Source organism: Pseudopipra pipra, chromosome 6, assembly GCF_036250125.1.
Source record: "Pseudopipra pipra isolate bDixPip1 chromosome 6, bDixPip1.hap1, whole genome shotgun sequence".
Classification (NCBI taxonomy): domain Eukaryota; kingdom Metazoa; phylum Chordata; class Aves; order Passeriformes; family Pipridae; genus Pseudopipra; species Pseudopipra pipra.
Genome location: NC_087554.1, coordinates 42,080,153 through 42,098,704, shown reverse-complemented (window position 1 = coordinate 42,098,704; position 18,552 = coordinate 42,080,153). Strand labels below are relative to the sequence as shown.

At 46.1% G+C, this 18,552-nt stretch overlaps 1 protein-coding gene across 8 annotated transcripts in view; it reads right to left on the bottom strand.

Moving 5' to 3' along the window:
* The window catches only part of LOC135416077 (G patch domain-containing protein 2-like), a 303,891-nt gene that overhangs the window by 47,285 nt on the left and 238,054 nt on the right, over window positions 1-18,552 (bottom strand). For 2 of the 8 annotated variants that reach the window (XM_064658785.1, XM_064658786.1), the window contains exon 1: window positions 117-17,308. The exons of the other annotated variants lie outside the window; for them this stretch is intronic. The gene's annotated coding sequence lies outside the window, so the exon portion shown is untranslated. Of the gene's footprint in view, window positions 1-116; window positions 17,309-18,552 lie in introns of those variants that run through there. 8 annotated transcript variants of the gene reach the window in all.

The following is an 18,552-nucleotide window of genomic DNA, read 5'->3' as shown; positions in this document are numbered from 1 at the left end:
CCCTCCTCTGGGGAGAAGCTGCTGCTTTTGCTCGACAGCCCCCAACCCCGCCGGGAACACCTGTCCTCAGCGCCCCGGCCCCACCGGCTCCCGCCAGGACCCCCGACCTCACTCACCGGCCAGCGCCCCGCTCCGCCAGCCCCTCGTCAGCGCCGCTTCCGGCCTGCCCGGGCCACTTCCTCCGCCCGCCCCGCCCGCGGGGCGGGTCTGCCGGCGGGCCGGGTGCGGTAGTGCCGGCATCGAGCCCGGCGAGCCCTGCCAGGCCAGCGCAGCCCTCGCCCCGCGGTCGGCCGGCTTCTGAGCGCGGGTGGCCAGTGTCCGTTGCGTCTCTGTCTGTTTGCGCTGTGGTTGGTGCCGCTGGTGGAGACATTACAGATCCCTTACCCGCTAACGGGGCAGCCCTTCCCATATACCTTCTCTCTAGTTGCTTGGTTATTGTATTTTATTTTTAATAGACAAACAATAAACTCCGTACTCAAACTCCTCCATTTCGCTGCTGGCTAATTGTGTGTATCCTGAATTAAACCTGTCAGTGTTACTTCCCTCTCCTTAAGCCTTGCATCTCTTTTCCTCTAATTCCATTTTACATATCACTAGCAGCCATCAGAATAAAGCTCGGTGCGACCCTGCCACCATCCAGTTCTGCTTAGCATTTCTTTTTATTTCTCAATTTTCATGATATTTCTTCGGGTTTGTTTTTTGGGGGTTTTTTGTTTGTTTGTTTGGGGTTTTTTTGGTTTGGTTTGGTTTGGTTTTCGTTTTTGGTTTTTTGGGGTTTTTGTTTTGTTTTTTTGGTTTTGTTTTTTTTTTTTTTTTTTTTTTTTCCGGGAAGGGACAGGGTTTCGTTCTTGTTTTTTTGTTTGTTTTCGGTTTTGTTTTGTTTTCGGGGGGGATTTTTTGGAGGGTTTGGTTTGTTGTTTTTTTTTGTTTGAGGGGGGTGTTTGTTATTGCAACTCAGGTGGCTGCACTCACATTCAAGCCGATACTGATTCATTTTTCAAGTAATGTTTTACGAGGCAGCATACCAAAAGTTTTGTCAAAGTCCATAGCTTGCAGTATTCACTAATTTTGTAAATCCAATCAAGAGAAAGTAATCAGATTTGTCTCAATGTGATTTGTTCTCTATAAATGTATGCTGCTGCTTATTGCTCATAAATCTCTTATCCTTTGCATTTTTTCTCCCCCCCCCCCCTTCTGTTTATTCCATCGTGTTGCCAGGGTCACAAGTAATTCTGAAAGGGTGATAATTGCCAAGATCACTGCTTCCTCCCTGCTCCCCCGACCTCACCCCGCAAAATACTGGCAAAGCACTTGCTTTTCCTCAGTCCTCTGGCGCTCTCCCAAGTTTGTCAACATACTTCAAAAATAGCCGAATCCTTGAGTTTGCCATTGATTCCTACACCCCAATAGGAAAAGCTTCGTTTAGCTTTACTGAGTTTTCTACATGCTGTTTATCTAACCAGTCCTCTACGTTCGTCCGAGCTGTCACGTTAACATTTTCATTACCTTTTATTTATCTGACAAATTTCCTTGGAAAGGAAATATTAAAAGAAGAAAAATAGTCATTAGGTAAATAATTTTTATCCCATTTCCAAGAGCTGACTTGATTAAAGTTATTTTCTGTGCACCAATTTGCCTGTAAAATTCTGTCCTTTTGTCTTTTTTAACCCTTTCTGTGGCAGTAACTCACCTTACTTGCTGGCAGTATTTTGTTTTCCTCACCAGTTTCCTATTGCCAATACAGGGGTTTTCTTTTTACTCTCAGATCTGAGAGCAAATCCCTCCTAAAATCTAATCCTGTTTCACCGCTGCAATCCTTTTTCATGCTTCAGGATATAAAACAGCTACAAAATGTATGGGTTAGAAAGAAACTCCCCTGATGGGAAGGTTATTTTGTAAACATCCACTTCAGAGCTTACCCCTTCATTTCAAGTAATCGGTCCTGGCTGCCGTTCCAGGCAGGATAACAAACCACACAAACAATTGTGTACAAGAAATCCTGTGTTCAGATGTCCTGGGGAGATGGCAGCAGATGCCCACTCTAATTTTCCCCTCATTTTCCCAACTAGTTCTATGCTGTTTCTGTAGGTCAGCAAACTGTTCTGCAACTGGTATGAATTGTACTTCACATGTCCGTTTTTTTTTTCTCATTTTCAACACTCCAACCCAAATTTCAGCAGATGTCAGCATTTGGCCTGAGTAAAGACAACAGACTGATGCACAGGGTTGATTTTCTGGGAGAGAGATAGGGCAAAAGCAAGAGACAGGATGAAAGTGCTCTTACAATTACAAAAGTCCCAAAAACTAAGAAGGTGCAGCAGAGGAGCACTGATGTATACGGGGAAACATCAGAAAACTGGGAATAGGAGTTGAAGAAACATAATGAGACAGTTGGGGTAATCTGGTTTTGATCGGTTTATGGTATTTCTGTCCAGTATTACAAGGTTCTCCCTGACATGGGCCAGCAACAGTAAATTTTGAATCCTTGCCTGCATTCAACTTCATCCCGTGTTCTGGGCAAATTGTTTACTCCCTGTGTACTTGTAGGTTGCCTGCATGGACAATGGGAACTGGCCCATCTCCTCAGCACTAGTTTGGCTCGTGAAATGCTCCAGGGATACAAAATGTTCAGAACTCTTATCCTGGATGGATTGTTAGCTGTCACTAGGCTTTGTAAAGACAGGGATTTTTTTCCTGCCCAGAGGCTATGGTCACCTGTGCTGAACTGTTGCTGGGCCTGGAGACAGGAGAGGAGGTGTTAGTGGTGAGGGATGTTTGGGAGGCAAGCAGGAGAGGAAGGTCGGCTGGATGCTGGCCGCTCATCCGGCAATGCCTTCACCCAGCTCCCTCTCCGGTGAGCAGCAGGACCCGTATGGCCCAGTAGGACAGGGAGAGCAGCAGGGTCATTGCTCTACCCCAGCAACTGCTCTGCCTGGTCCCATGGCACTTCTCAGCAAAACCTTCCAGGGGTTAAAAGGAAAAAGAGAGACAGAAAGGGGACAAGAGACAAAGGGAGGAATAAAGTCAAAAAATGTGCCGTGAAGCTTCTTGCAGCAAAATGCGGAGAAAGTCATTTCCAACTTCTTTCATCTCAGAGATGAAGCCACTAAATAAAAGGGCAGCGCAGAACACAAGGGCTTTTAATCTGTCTCATCTCCTTCATAATAACTGCAAATTTTCCCTGGGCTCCTGGGAGTGAGCCTCTTTCCTCTGTCTTTGCCTTATCTCCCCCCTCCATATTTCACAGCCGGCTCGGCTCCCCTCACTCGGCTGCCCCCGGCCTAGTCTCCGAAAGGCCTGTGGGAGCCGCCAGCTCCCAGGGCCTCATTGTTCCCGGCTTGGGAGGAAGCTCAGGGAGGGAATTGAAGGCAAGTCAAAGGGAAACGGCATCATCGCTGCTTCATTAATGGGAACCTTTCAGCAGAAAACATATCAGAGCGAGGTCTTTTCAGAGGCAGTAATTAGCAATTTGGAGCCTTCCCCCCTCAGGAGATGCAGCTGCGATCTAACAAGTGGGAGCAGCGCTCGCCTCCTTTTACGCTTCGTATTTATTGTTTTTCATTTTCTCCATCTTCCTCCCATTGTCCAGCCTCCTCCTCATGGCCAGATAAGGGCCCTTATTAATCACTCCCTTTTAATTCTTCATTAATGATAATAACTTTCTCTGGTGTGCGAAGAGGAGTTAATCTTTCCTGGGTATTGAGAAAGGACAGGGCTGAAAGGGAGGGAGGGAGAAGTGCACGGTGGACAAGGCTGTACTGCCATGCTTCCCTCCTGCCCCACCACCCGGAAGGAGTTTCTGAAGACTTTGGCTGTCAAGTTGCGAGTTGCCCGTTGGAAAGTCTTGGGCTCTCAGTTTAGTCAAGCTGTGTGGGTGTGGTGAGATGTACCTTGTCTCAGACATCCAGCCCTTACCAGAAACAAGTATATGTGGGCCGGAGGGAGAGACCTTCTCTGCATGTCTTTGCCAAACACTCACTAGTGTCTTGGTGTGACTAACTGGCTGTATCTACTTGTTTTGTAAGAACGCTCCCTCAGACACCTTCAAAGCCCAGTTTCCCAACTCCCAACACTGTCCAAGCTTAAACAGCACCTGAATGTGGACAGAAATGGCATCTGGGAGGCTCTGCAGATGACAAGGCACTCTCTGGTTCCTCTCCCTGGCAGCTGGTACAGTCTGCCTTCGATTGCACCCTGCCTTGGATTGCTCCCATCTGGAGGTGCCAGTACACATCTGTGGGCATCTGTGTGAGATGACTGACAGCAGGCGGGCTCAGAATGGACAGCCCAGTGACAAAAGCTGGGTGAAATGGGCAGGGAGGGGAGGAGCTTCTCATGGAGGCTCTGGCTGTGTGTGTGAGGTAACGATCAGTGAATACCAGCCCCAAGAACAGAGAGAGGACAGTGCCACAATCCAAACATGCTTACAGAGCTCAAGCTTCTTTTCCTGGTGTTTTGTACCACTGGCTTCATGGGAAACCCTGTTAGTAAAGGCCATGCAACTGATCTAGTGGTAGCTTTAGCGGTGGATCTAGTGGTAGCCCTTTCTGAGTAACTGGGCATACCACTATCAATTAAGAATATTTTACTATTAACAAATATGAGGAAAAAAGGGGGGAATGCCACTGTCACCAGAATAAGTGGCTTCACAACCTCACTGAGGATTGTCAGGTTGGCAGCAGTGAGAGATGCTGAGGGAAGGGAACAAATGACATGCGGAGAACCCAGGAACTCCAATGCAGGAGCTGAGGTTAATCAGTCAATTGCAGAGACAGCTCTGTGTCCTTCCCTTACACAGTGGGTCCCATCCTAGCTTAACATTCCGGTGTCATTCCATGGGTGTTGCCAAAGAAGCCAGTAACAGTTCAAATTAGTGACTCCCATGGCCCTGGAAGAATGAGTCACCACATGCTCCTTTGACAGACATTACCCCAACACCACCATTATCGATGTGTGCTGATCTGAGGCAGTTGTCTGGCAGTGCTGGGAATGGGTGGAGAAACCAAACTGCTGAGGGAGTCAGGGCAGAAGTGGAGAGAGACAGGAAAAAAAAATGAAATTTGGTGTTTTCACTTCTTTGGTGTCATTTGCAGGGCAGATATCCTGTTTGCATTCTTTTACAGACCATGGCAGTAAGTACTTTTTTCTCTACAGTCAAAGCTCCTTTTTTGGCCCAACATCAGGACTCTTGCTAAAGGCTGTGGGACAGAGCAGGTCTGTTTATTTCTAGTTACTGTTTTACAAGCATCAGGTGGTGTTTGCCTAATATGCTCCGGTTCTCAGCTGTGTTTGAGGGTGCAGTGAAACTCAGGCCTACATTTTTGTTCCTCTGAGCAATCTGCTGCTATTGTTTGCATCTTTGGTATTCATTTAATATGGACTTAGAGGATTCCTTATAGTCCCAATAATTAGGGATAACCTGTATTTCAACGTTCTGTGACAGACCTGTGCTTAATTTCCAGTGTCCCTAATACACCGTGGGGAAATGTCTGAAAGAAGAGGCTATGAACTTGAAGTAATACCAAAAGTGGGGCTGGCCTATCTGTAAATGTTGTATTTTAATCTCACAGTGGGTCAAGCTACTCCTATTAAATGTGGGCTGGATTTTAGGTTTTATTGTTTTCCCACAGCACCTCTTCATGGGGCCAAAAGACCTCACTTGTACACAGCAAATGGAAGAGGTTTTCAGGCTTAACAGCAAGAAATTGATGTTGTATTTTAAAACATGAATCTTTTCGTTAAATTCACTGAATCAGAAATTCTCTGGTCTAACACTGCTCCCCTGTACTGTCAGGCCAGCAGGGTCTACCAAATCATCTCCTCCACCCTTACTGCCCCACTAGATGCTCTGCGCCTTCCAGGACTGGTACCTGCCTTCACACATCCAGCAGTGGATGGACAAAGTCTGCATGGTAGAGACTGAGTGAGTTGAAGTGAGTGGAACCAGAAGGTTTGTGAAACCTGGTAGGTATGAACCCTCCTGCCAGTATTGTGTGCTGAGTACTGAGTAGCAATGCAGATCCTACCTCAGTGAGGATTCACAGGGACTCCAACACCTCTAGTAGTCAGCTGAGCAATGATCATGTGTGGGATACATGGCTGAGACTTGTGACAAGGTGCCACTCCTGCTGATATGGCCAAGTCAAACTCTTGATTGCTGTGAAGAATACACTAAATAGAGGTGTGAGGCAACATAATACAAACATGATTATTACTGGGACAGGCAAGAGACAAGGTGTCACATATGCAGAGTTCCTCCAGAAAGAAATTTTAAAAATTAAATTGGCTTTACTTGGATTCTTCCATGGAAAAGACATTTAAATACAGCAAGAAGAATGTTAATGCTGTAACTTGGAAGCAGGAACTAAATAAAAAGATGAACAGAGGGCAAGTGAAGCAGGAATTAAAGAACCACTAAATGAATTACAGGATGGTACCACTGATGCTGGTGAGGGCTGGAACATTGTGGATGTTAATGACGTTGGGCAGGAACTGAGTGGTAGCTTGCCCTCAGCAAGAACAAGCGGTCTTTCAAAATCTATAGGCCTCAAAGCAAGCCAGCACAGCCAAGTGTAGGGATCACCCACAAGGACAGGTGAAGCCTCAAGGAGGCTAGAATTATGTCTTTTGCAGTTAAAATGATTGCAGGTTTTGCTTCCTGAAAGTCCTCTACGGACTCTCTTGTTCCTCTTCCACTGTCCCTCCATCTTGTGATTATCTGCCTGTTTGTTGCAGTGAGATCAACTAGTGCAAAGAAGAAGAGCAGCAGATCTTATATAGAGCTGCAGGGCATGCCACAAGTCTACATAAAGTGGGCAGGCAGGGGTTCCCAGAAGGCCTTTCCTTATTTGAGGGGAGGTGAAGGTGCTCTGGGTATGTGAACTGGGCTGGGTGTTTCAGCCAGGAGCACACTTGTTGACTGGCATCTGTAGGTTAGGGTGGCCCAGATGGCTTATTTTTAAACATGGAGCTATTATGCATATGGGATCCATAAATGTGTAGCTTTAGAAAGCAACCAAGAGGACAGCATTTTCTGAATCACATGCAACAGCAACCAGATCCCTGCCTCAGGCTGCACTTAAGCTCTCCCTGCCCTCCAGACAAACCTACAGCTATGGCTCTCCTCCCTTATCTCCACGTACTTGGTCCTTCCTCCTACCACTGCTTTCTTTCAGCACAGTGTATTTGCCGGCTCCTTGCCTCTTGTTGCTCAAGACCCAAGTAGAACTGCTGCAAGCCCTGCCCCTTGAGCAGATCCTGCTTGCTGCCTTTCCTGGCTTTTGCCTGCTGGGTGCTGTCGCTTTCCACAGCCATTCCCAGCACGGGACCCAGGTACACCCTCCTCCTACCTCATGCTGTGGCCAGGGTAGCCTTTGGTGCTGACATTGCCTCCCTTTTGAAGGGTTGAGAGCACTTCATGGTAAGGAACAAGGCAGCAGCGTGGATCTGTGGGGAGGGGGAGGGGAGCAGTTCTGACAGTCCCCTTCGAATTATAAACATATCCTCTTTAAATACATTTCTAAGGATAACATTTGTATTACTGCGTCCTGTGGCTGCTGATAGGGCCCTGCTTATCGCCTCGGTCTCTCCTCCTTTCTCTGGGCTCTGCTGGGAAAGGTCCCTATCTGGAGCCGAGCTGGCAATCCTCCGCCAAGCAATTGTTTCAGTCCAGGGGAAAAATTAATTTCTGCCTATCGTTAATTGAGAGAATTGTGTAGAGAGCTGGAAGGGGGGGCTGGCGAGGGGAGTGGGGGATGGAGTGGGGAAGAGAGAGATCGTGTTATTAACAGTGTCCCTTTCATAACCAAATACCCTGATTTCCATCAGTGAGATGAGAGGCTCATTACAGCAAGAAGGTGATTAGAGAACTTGGAGGAGCTATCAGGCTGAGCAGGAGAGTGGCAGGGAATTCGGGAGGGACTCCCAGCAGAAGGGCAGCCGCACCAGCCAACCATCCCCTCTCACCCTCACTGCCATCTCCTCCACCCTGCTTCTCCATGTCAGTCCCAGTGACCGACCCCCTACCCACATCTGAGGAAAAAGCAATTAAGAAGTTCCAATGATCATCAGTTTTAGTGGCTGGAGAGATGCTTTATGTGGTGGCAGAGCCTGCACACTCATAAACAAAAGCCTACTGGAGCTGGCCCTTCCCTGATGGCCAAAGAAGAAGGTGCACAACTGTTGGCCTCTCTCACAGCTACATGAGGAGGTCATGCATGGCTATTCAGAGTGTCTCTCATTAGCTGATCCCTCAACAAGTGGCCTAGGACCCCTGACTGACTCACTTACAGAAATGATGTACAAGTGCAGGAAAACTACATCAGACTGTACTCTGATCCACCATTCTATCCATGTGTGTCTCCTGAGATATTTTGCCTATTTCACAGGTATCACTGCTGTGACACAGCCCACCAGCCCCCAAGCCATCTCATGTACCATGTTTATGTCTTCATGAATTTGCTGTCCTTCAGCTCACAATCACTCCCCTGACAAATAGCTACAGAATCCCCTTGATTCCTGACATTGCTAGAAATAACTTTCTCCCTCTTTGTGAAGGTAAGCAGCCTTGAAAATTCATCCTGCTCACATAAACTCTAGGGGATGGGACTAGGATAAAATGTTGAACTCCCACCTAGCATGTGAATGGTTCTATGAAAAAAAATCCCATCACTTTAATTTTCATTCTCTTTCTAATATAAACATTTGGCATCCCAGACAAATTTGGAGTGGACAGGAAGATAATATTCTACTAAATTAGAGTAATATAACCTATTAGTCCCATAGTTAATATTAGTTAATGCTTTAATGATTATGATTTTTTTGTTGTTAGTCTATTGCCAATGATGTACTTAAGAATGTCAAAAATCCTGATTTGAGATGAGAAAGGGTTCTCTGGCAAGGTCCATATTGAAGAGAAAAGCAGCAGCAGAGAAGTCAAAGTGTTGACTGAGCACCAGCAGATTGAAAAAAATTGTAGGGTCTGAACTCTCCTCTTCCTTTGAGAAAAGCCTTTCCTCTAGGCTCAAGATGAAGGGCAGATTGTCCCACTCTACAGGCTCAGGAAATTCAGTTCAGGAAGATACTCAAAATAAATTGATGTGAAAACAGAAATATTTCTCATCTAGATCATGCAGGAGACCGTGAAGGCTGACAGAAGTGCTCACTTTCACAGTGTATGGAGTTCTGCATACAGCAGCACAGACAATCTCTCCCAACTCCCAAACCAGGCAGATCTCCTACCCCTTCTTAGCCTAATCCCATCTACCCGTGACCATGTGTTGAGCTCAAGTAATCTCCAGTTCTTCAGGGAGATCCAGACAGAAGCAGAGAGAAGCAGACCCTCCACACAAGGCAAGGCCTCCCATTTAGCACCAAGTTTCATTGCTGACAAATAGAGGACACGTCCAGGAATATATGGTCTCTTGTAAAGCTAGCTGGAGGGCACAGTGGTCACCAAGATCCATTCAATCCTTAGGAAGTTCTCTTCATTCACTTATTCCCATGAGAAAATTATTAGCAAAGAGCAGGGCCATAATAGACAGTTAAGAGTAGGTCCAGAACCAGTTAGAAATCTTTGAAGCCAGAATGATTTGTGAAAGTCTGTATATTTAGCCTTTTCTCTAACAAAGTATCCATTTCTTGCTGTTTTCTTGTGCAAATCAGCAGCAAAATGAAAATGGAGAAGAATGTTTGCAATAAATATCTTGTAGGTTGAAATTTGGGGCATGCTATCTTCTCATGCCATCTTCTTCCAAAGATGCTAAAGGCTTAGCCTTGAATTTCTAATATCACCAGTCAACTAATTAATACGGAATCTTCCTCTTGATTAATAGGTAGCTCTGGTTTAATAAAATTGTTAATAAAGCCAACATAGGCCTAATGACAGCCCCTCAGCTAATCTGACCTCCGGCTAGAGAGGTTCTGGAGACAAACTACAATAGCACAATAGCCAGTCTGACCCAGGGACTAAGCACTCAATCCTGGGCAGTTGAACACAAATGCCCTCTCTCCAAGCCTTAAACAGCTGAGACTCCACTGAGATTGCTGTAAACTGGCAGCCTTCAGCTTTGGATAGCCAGTCTGAGCTACTGTTTTGCACTCAAATAGCCCAGATTACCTTCAAGTGGGGAAGTCTAGACCTTGCATCTCAAACCAAAAATGATCAAGCATTTGCAAACACCTCTACTACTAGCTATTTTCTTCCTTAGACAGTATTCTGCCACCATCTTTATAAGGTTTCAGCATTTAGGTCTGAGGAAGAACTTGTACAGCTGCTTCTCATCCTCTTTTCTTTCACTCTCTCTCTGCAGCCCATCAGAAAATAGAAAAGGGGAGACATGGCATGGTCAACCTCCAGCTCAACACATCCCAGGCTGTGCAGTGTCAACTTAATGACTGGAGTCAGTTTTAAAGAAGAGAGCGTAACTGAACCCCACCAAAGCATTTGGAAATATTTCAGCAAGTAAGAAGAAAGCTCCCTCACACACACAGAGCCAGTCTCTGAAACCCTTCCTGGTGCTTACACTGCTTGGGCACTGCTGGGTGATGTAGAGGCCACAACAGTGGTTAGGTGCAGCCCTTGAAGAGAATGGGATGAGGATGATAGTGCTGAAAATATGTTCATAGGGCAACTCTGTGTTCTGTGCTCCCAGGAAATCCCAGAGCAGGGCAAGGTGTGATAGACTCTGTTCTGACATAGGGAACATGTACTTTCCAGCATATTTTCTCCAGTTTGGCCCAGACAAAGAAGTAAGATTAGCCAAACTCATGGAGCGAAAGAGAGTGTGACACCTATACAAAGAAGGACAGGCAAATAAGCAGAGAATATGAGAGAATTTTAGGAGGAAGAGTTTGAAAAACAGAAATGTGACTGCAAAAAGAGGAGAGTAAGGGTGAATTAGACAGAGAGAGATGGAGACATGGACTGTGTTTCGAGGAAAGAGCATAGGGGGAGAAAGGAGGGGGCAAAGTCCGAGGCTCTCAGTGAGTTCAGAACAATCTCTATTCTCCACAGCACTTTCTGTTTAAAAAAATAAAAAAGGAATGATGGAGAAGGGGAGAGAGTCAGACAAGTTTAATGATGTGTGTTCAAAGCTCAGATTGGAAAAATGACAGAGAAAAGCAGCCTGTTTCGGCTCTAATAAATTGTTCTTTGCTGTAAGAGACGCCTGTCGCAGCATTAATACAGGGCCCTAATACACGGGTCAGGGTTAAGTAATTTTCTCCGGCAACTTAAGCGAATAATGAAGCTGGCAGCGGCTAGTGGCGCAGTGGGAGAGATGGCCCGGGCCGCCGGCACTTTGTCTTCATTTATTATGCCAGCTCTCATGATTTGGGTACTGGCTGCAGCGACGGGAAGCCTCCGCCGAGGAGATATCGCTTCATTTCGGCAAGGTAATGAAAGCTGGGATGGGGGGAGGATAAACCAATTTGCTGGCTGACATAGGAAGGAGTGATTTGCAGACCTGGGTAAGGGAGGGGGGCTACTAAGCAAGAGAAAGCACAAGGCTAAACCAAGGGGGTGCTCAAGGCCCTTCCTTAGATAATAGCACCATGTGTTTGTGGGGAGGGCAATGGAGCAGGACCAAGCAGGAGGGGATGGTGCGGCGGTAGTGTGGCAAACGTCAGGACTTGACGGTGTGGGGAGTAGGGAAGAGCCATCAGGAAGAACAGTGGGGGCAGCAGAGGCTGATGGAGGAGGAAGGAGCAGGAGCAGGTCCAAGGGCTGGTGGAAGTGGCTGGTGAAGTAGAGAAGTACATGTAACAGTGGGATGATGGAAGACAAGCAGAGAGCAGCCATGTGGTGGGGAAGCAGAAGCAAAAAGCAGGGTGAAAGGCAGAGCAAGGGATATTGTCTTGGCACTGTGGGGAAGATAGACTGTCACAAGCAACTTGCCAAAGCATAGATACTCAGGAACTGAAGTACTGGAGCTCACTGAAGTTTCTCCCTGCTGAGCCCATCAGTCTTCTACTGTGGAAAAACTGCAAATGAAGTAAAAGGAAGTCCTGCAGGCACATCCTTTCCAAGAAGAGGGAACTTCTGCCTCTTGCTCTTCAACCCCACCACACGGGCACAGGAAATCCATCTCCAAATGTACTTCCTCAAAGCAGATTAGCAGTGATCAATTTTGTGGCTTAATTCCCAAAACCCATCACTCTGACCAGCCTGGGCGTACTATTTGCATGCTCACAGCCCCCTTTGACTACCCCTGCACTGCTGTCCTCTCTTCTCAGCCTGAGAGGATATATGCCTAGAAGTAGGATGGCATCTTAGTCTCTACTTTAAAATACCTGCATCACTCAGAGCACACCCCTACCTCCTTCAGTATCCATGCTTCCCACTCTCAAAACATTGAAGGGAAAGGAGGCAACAGAGCCCTGGCTGAGTCAAGTCTGGAACTCTTACATTTTCCTTTCCTTCCCTCCCCCTCTTCTCGATGTGGGTTAAGGATTTCCAATAAAGACCAAGTGTTGGAGGCTTAACACTGCAGTCTCTGGAGAAGCAGGCCAATTTCACACTAATCTTCCCCATGAAGGGAGAGAGCATCGGAAGCAAGAATTACATCAAAGAGAAGTTAATGCTGAGAAGCAGACGACAAAAAGGAGCTGCTTTCAGTTTCAAATGAATACACACAGCTGGATTAAGAGATCAGGCAGCTCAAAGCCTGTATCACAAGCTTTGGTACCCAGGATTTAGCCAGCAGGGAAGAGTTCTGATCTGGGCGCTCTTCTGAAAGGAGAAGAGAGTCTTTATGGAGCACTGCAGGTATTTGAGAAGAGCTGGGTAGAAGACACAGAGGCTGATCTCTTGTTCTGGCCTCCACTGACCTCTTCTAATAAATATCATGACAGACTCAGATAATGAGATAGGTTTGCACAACCTACATAGCTCCTGAAGCCTTTTGATTAGCAAACAGTTACCCCATCATCTCCCCCTGCCCTGCATAGCCCTTCCTCCCACTTTGGTCTGGGGCATTGCAGTTGCATGGGGAGTAACCCTCCAGGTGCTGAAACGCAGGCAGTCCTTTACCCCAAAGCAGGAGGCGTGTTCAGCTTCAAATTCAACTCGCAAAGTCAGCTGAGCTGCTGTAATATAAAACACACCCTCCAGAGGACAGGAGAGCAGAGGGTGATTGCAGTAATGTGTCTGTTGTCCCATTTTAAGTGGTGCCAAAGTAAGTTCCAGCATGTTACCCCCGCTAGGAGTGTGACAGGTGTAAATCCCACGATGAATGAAGGCACCGAGCCCTACAAAGCTGGTGTCTCTCCACGCATCTCTGCTCTGATTGACTTGTCGGCTCTCTAAGGCTGACTCTATCAGCTCCTTGCTGCCTCCAATTCCAGGCGTGATTTAGTTTGGAGATGAGAGGTGACAGTTAACATTGGTAGTCATCAGTGTAGATCAGACACAGTCACGCTGTCTTCTCCTGGCTCACTCCCTCAGCTCCTCCCCCAGCTCCCCACTCCTCTAGTGTCTCCCACTCCTATCTGTTGCTCTTATTCTCCCTGCCTATCCTCATCCAGTCCCTCTGTTTACCACCATATCCTTTTGCTTCCCATCACCATTGCCAGAGCTCAACATCAGTAAATTTTCCCTTCTGCTTGTCTTTTCTATTCCAGAATAAGAGACTCCTAATGCCTTCTTCAAGGAAACATCTTTTGTGCAAAGACTAGGAACAGCTGTTTTGGCTTGTCCTTTCCAGTCCCCTGTAAAGCAAAGTGAGGAATATTTAGCAAATATTCTATCTGACAAATTTAACCTATTTCTCCACTGATGGGTTGTTTGTTTGAGTTGAATTCTCTCAAGTGTATTTGCTGTTTGAAATTCACCAAATGGTTTTGACGCATGAATTTGGGCTTGAAGACAAAAGAAAAAAGGATTTTGCACTTAGCGTGTGAGATTACATCTTACTTGTTTGGTGTGGAAGAGCTATTTGTAGTCCATATGCTGTAATATACTAGATCAGCCCTACAACCCAGGTTTCCAACACAAATACTCAGATTTTCCATCTGGAACTCCTCCTTGATTTAAAATTTCCGGTTCATCAAACATTTCCTGCCAATGTCACTACCTGTAATCCTTTTAGAAAAGGAACACAAGGGAAAGGAATCCTACTTTTTATTACAGTTAATAGTTGCAAAAGATCTTGGATGTATTTACACAGCTCTTTTTAACCCAAGTAGCTTTCTACTCTGTGTCACTCATGGTCTCTCATTTTCCAATCCCATTCAGTTTCAGTCCCTAGTACTTTAAAGTGACAAGATTTCTTTAAGCCACACTGAAAAAGGCAACTGTTCCAGCATCAGCAAACAGAAGGGGACTCAGTAGACAATACACTGGTTAGGTTAATCCTTTTCAGTTTCCAATTCCCACTCTTCTAATTTTCAATAACATCGGAGATAATTTCCAGTAAGGTAGATTTTCCTCTTTTCCAGGGGATGGTCACCCATCAACACAGGCTTTACTGTAGCAGAAACTTTGCTTATAAATTTACAGGTTACTTAAGCTGGAAGCAATTGAATGGACATTTTAGGATGGGCAGAGGATACAAAATGACCTTGACAAATTGAAGAAAATGTCTGGAAGAAAGGAAGCAGAGCCACCCCAGCACCACACTTAGCCATCAGGTAGGAATAACACAAACAAATGCAACTCTACAACTAAACGGAAGGTGAGAGACTTGCAGAGCCACATTGCCTCAGCTCAGAACATACCACAAGCATGGTGCACTTGGAAGTGATAAAGGAGATGGGCTAAAGCTCCCTTAGCATATTCCCTCCAGTACATCTGAGCCTGAGTATTCAGCTTCACAATCATGGGTCTGGAGAAGAACCAGGTAGGTAGCAGCTCTACAGAAATAGATATATGATGAAACAGTGGTTCGCAAGTTGAACACCAATCCACATGCCAAGCTGTTGTGAAAAGGCAAACAATGTACTGGGCTGTACAAACAAGAGAACAGCCTGTAAGGCACAAGAACTAATCCTTGTCCTCTCCTTAGTGTTAATAAGGTCTGTGGTGGACTTTTTGGCTCTTGTTCCTCACTGGACACTGAGGTTCAAGAAGAAAAGCAGACAAGCCGGAAGGCCACAGGAAGTTAAGCAAGAATGATCAGAGATTTAGAAAACCTGGCCTGCATGGAAAAGGCTGTAACCAGGTTTGTTTAGTCTAGAGAAAAAGAAGACTGGAAGAGATGATGGCAATCTTCAAATTCATAGCAGGCTGCTTTGAAGAGGCAGGGTCTTTGGAAAGTAGGAGAAATTGTAGCCTTAAACTGTATTAATGAAGATTTAGAAAGTTCAAAGAACTTTTTAGCTGTATATGTAGTGAAGTCTACAAATAATTTGTTTAGAAAGACCAAGTTAGGTAAGCATTTGGAAGGAATCATATATTTTGGCTGGATTAGGTGAATTTTCAGCATTCCTTCTTTCTGTATTTTCTCTGAATCTGCAAATACTTTGACAATACTCTGCTAATGTGACAGAGACTACCCATAATCATAGTCCCTTACAGAAATAAACTCCTAGCTGCAATCCTATAGTGCAGCCACACTAGCTTATGAATGATAATAATACAAGGCACTAACTAAGTTCTGTCTATGCCTCCCAGCATGGCTATGATGAAATGAAGCAGAAAGAAGAGCCACTATACATGTACCACGACACTGCTGAGAATCTGAAGGAATGTGTCCTTTCCTCTGCATGAAAGGCAAAGATGCATAATTTGGAGACTGAAGATTACCTGCTGCAGATATTGCTGAGTTTTGTGATTCTTTCTAAATTTAGGTAATTTAATGAAACATTAAGTTCTGAGGTTCAATGAGGTGCGACAGTAGTTCCGTCCAGACCTGGTGAGAAAGACAATGTTTAGAATACACTTATCCTTTAATTCAGACTGCATGAATAATATTTACTCTAGATCATTCAGTGATATTTTTTCTCTAAACATAAATTATTCCTGGCCTATGGAACTTCACCAAGAAGTCCCATCTCTGCCTCTGAGAGACAAATGGAACAACTCTGATGTACATATTCACCCCCAAGCATGAAGAGCTGTCGTTCCCTGTACTGTCAAAAACCACTAGTCAAAAGCTCAAAGTGGCACTAGGTACAGCTGTCCACATCACTGTCCTCCAACTACAAAAGTTTAGGGGAAGACCTTAGTGATGGGGCACATCTGCCTGTTTCATGAATCTCCTTGTGACACGCTGATGACAGCCACTGTTAGAGGATGGATATTGACCACTTGCCTACTCTACAGGGGCATTCCTGCATCTCTCGATTCTGAGGGCATGACAGCACAGTACTATATGTTCTTTACCATCTTCCCATGCATAGGCCAAGATCCTAATACTAAATTTTGGGCTTGTCTATAGTGAGAGATGCCCATGCTATTCTGTGGCTCACCAAGACAGTTTGAGTCACTGAAGACATGGGAACTGAAAGTACTTCCATGTATACTCTCAGAGGTTGGGAGCTCTCAGTCTTAGCCTAGGGAACACCTAGGCAACACCTAGTGGTTCCCAGTTACAAGATGACAAAACTAGAAATTCAAGTTTAAGCAACAGAACCTTAGGAAGGCACAAACAGAATCCATAGGAAAACTCTAATACCCTGGAGTTATCTAAGTCAGACTAGAGACAGAAACAGTGAACTCTTTCCTCACTTCTTATCCCAAAGCTCAGTAGCCTGACTCAGGACTGTGCTCACTGCTAAGACAATTCTCAACATCATTTTAGCCTCTCCAGCCCCTATCTGCCAGATAGCATTCTTAATCTTGCCATTGTCAGTATCTAAATTATTTCTGTCATTTATATGCCTATATGATAGCTGTTCTCCTGTTCCATCCGAAGTCCTCCTCTCCAGGACAGAGATATGTAACTCTCAGTCTGTCTTCATCTACTTTTTCCTCATTATTTGCTCTGCTGAAGATTCCATCTCTACCTTGGGGCTCAAAGGGGACATTCAAGGGTATAGCCTGCATCTGGGAGACTTTTTACCCAGGCAGCCTCATCTTGTCCACAAGACTCCAGATAGGGGAGTTGCAGAAGGAAATGGGCAGTGTCAGCACAGGACACTGGGTTACTGAGCCTGCCAGTTTCTCCATCAAATCACTCCCAGCAAAGCACACTCACATATGATTTTTGAATGTCTGAAGGCACTCTGGTCGGTGTTGTGTTGTCAGTGTTGGGATACAGCTGCAGAGGGAACTTAAAACATTTTTAAGTGGCCAAAAGCCTCTCCAGACAGAGGGCTGCTTCCTGATCCTGGCAACTTTCCAAATGCCCTTTCTGTCTTTCTGCAGGCTACAAGTCCAGTTTGGGGAAGAGCCTCAGCTTTACACTTTCTAGTTTCTCTCAGAAACAGAAAACCCCTGCCTCCCATAACCCCACTGCCCACTCTTGCCCTGTGTCCATCCACTCCCCCTCCCTGCTCCAGCACCACCCTCCCCACCTCCAGCCTGGGTGACGATCCATGAAAGCCCCCAGCAGTATGTCACAGGAGTGATAATTACATACCTCCGCTCGCATCATGCTGCCTGCTGCTGACCTCTCACCCCTCCTCTCTTTTAATCACCCCCTGGCATCAGTCACTCTGACAGGGCAGCGGCACAAGACACGTGACCTGTCAGCCCGGGGACATGACTTATAGGGCCCGGCTGGTGGACAAAGGGAAGGGAGATAGGCAGCATAAATCTCCAGTACGAATAAAAGAGAGTGATGGGGCACTCTGCTGGGGCCTGCATTAGCAGATTCTCGGCCTCTTGTTATTCAGCCGAGAGTTATGGTGATGAGGCAGTGGCTGAGAGTGACACACACTGGTCCCAATCAACCTTGCGAAACCTGCCAAGACCTAGAGGAGCCTTAATGTCACACATAGCTGGAGAGCCTCAACGAGGTGAGCTAGGGCCAGGGGAGCAGCCAGAGCTGTCCCTAGCCACCAGAGGCATCTATCTGACCAGCAAAAGCTTCTGCAGTCAGCAAGGCACTAAGTCACACAGAACAAGGATCACTCTCCATCTCTACCAAGCATGGCTGCAGTAGGATTTGAACATCAGAGCACCCACCACTGGCTCAGGACACAGGCTTCTCCCTAACTGGCACATTCTCTCAAACTTCCCACCAGGCCTCTGCTCACCAGCGGACTCCCCTGACACATATCTCCTTTTCACCTACTCCCTCGCACTTACCTGTTGCTTGGTAGGATGAAATCACTGGTACATCAGTCAGCTGCTCCCATTAGAGGACATCTGGAGTTTCCACCAAGGAACACTCCTCCATCGCACCTCTGCTGTGAAAGAAGTGCTCCTCATCGGACTGCAGAAACCTTTTACTTTTATAGAGGGCCAAAGAAGGAGTGTGTTGCACTAACACCTGCTATGATGGGTATAGTAGAGGACAAAGGGCACCATAAAGATCCATCTGGATCATCAAGTCCATTCTATGACAGTCACTATGCAGGGTGTCTACAGGTCATCTTGTTCCCCTCATCCATATATTTCTCAGGAGGGAGAGTGGCAAAGAAGAGCTGATGTCCCCAGTAGTGCTGTAA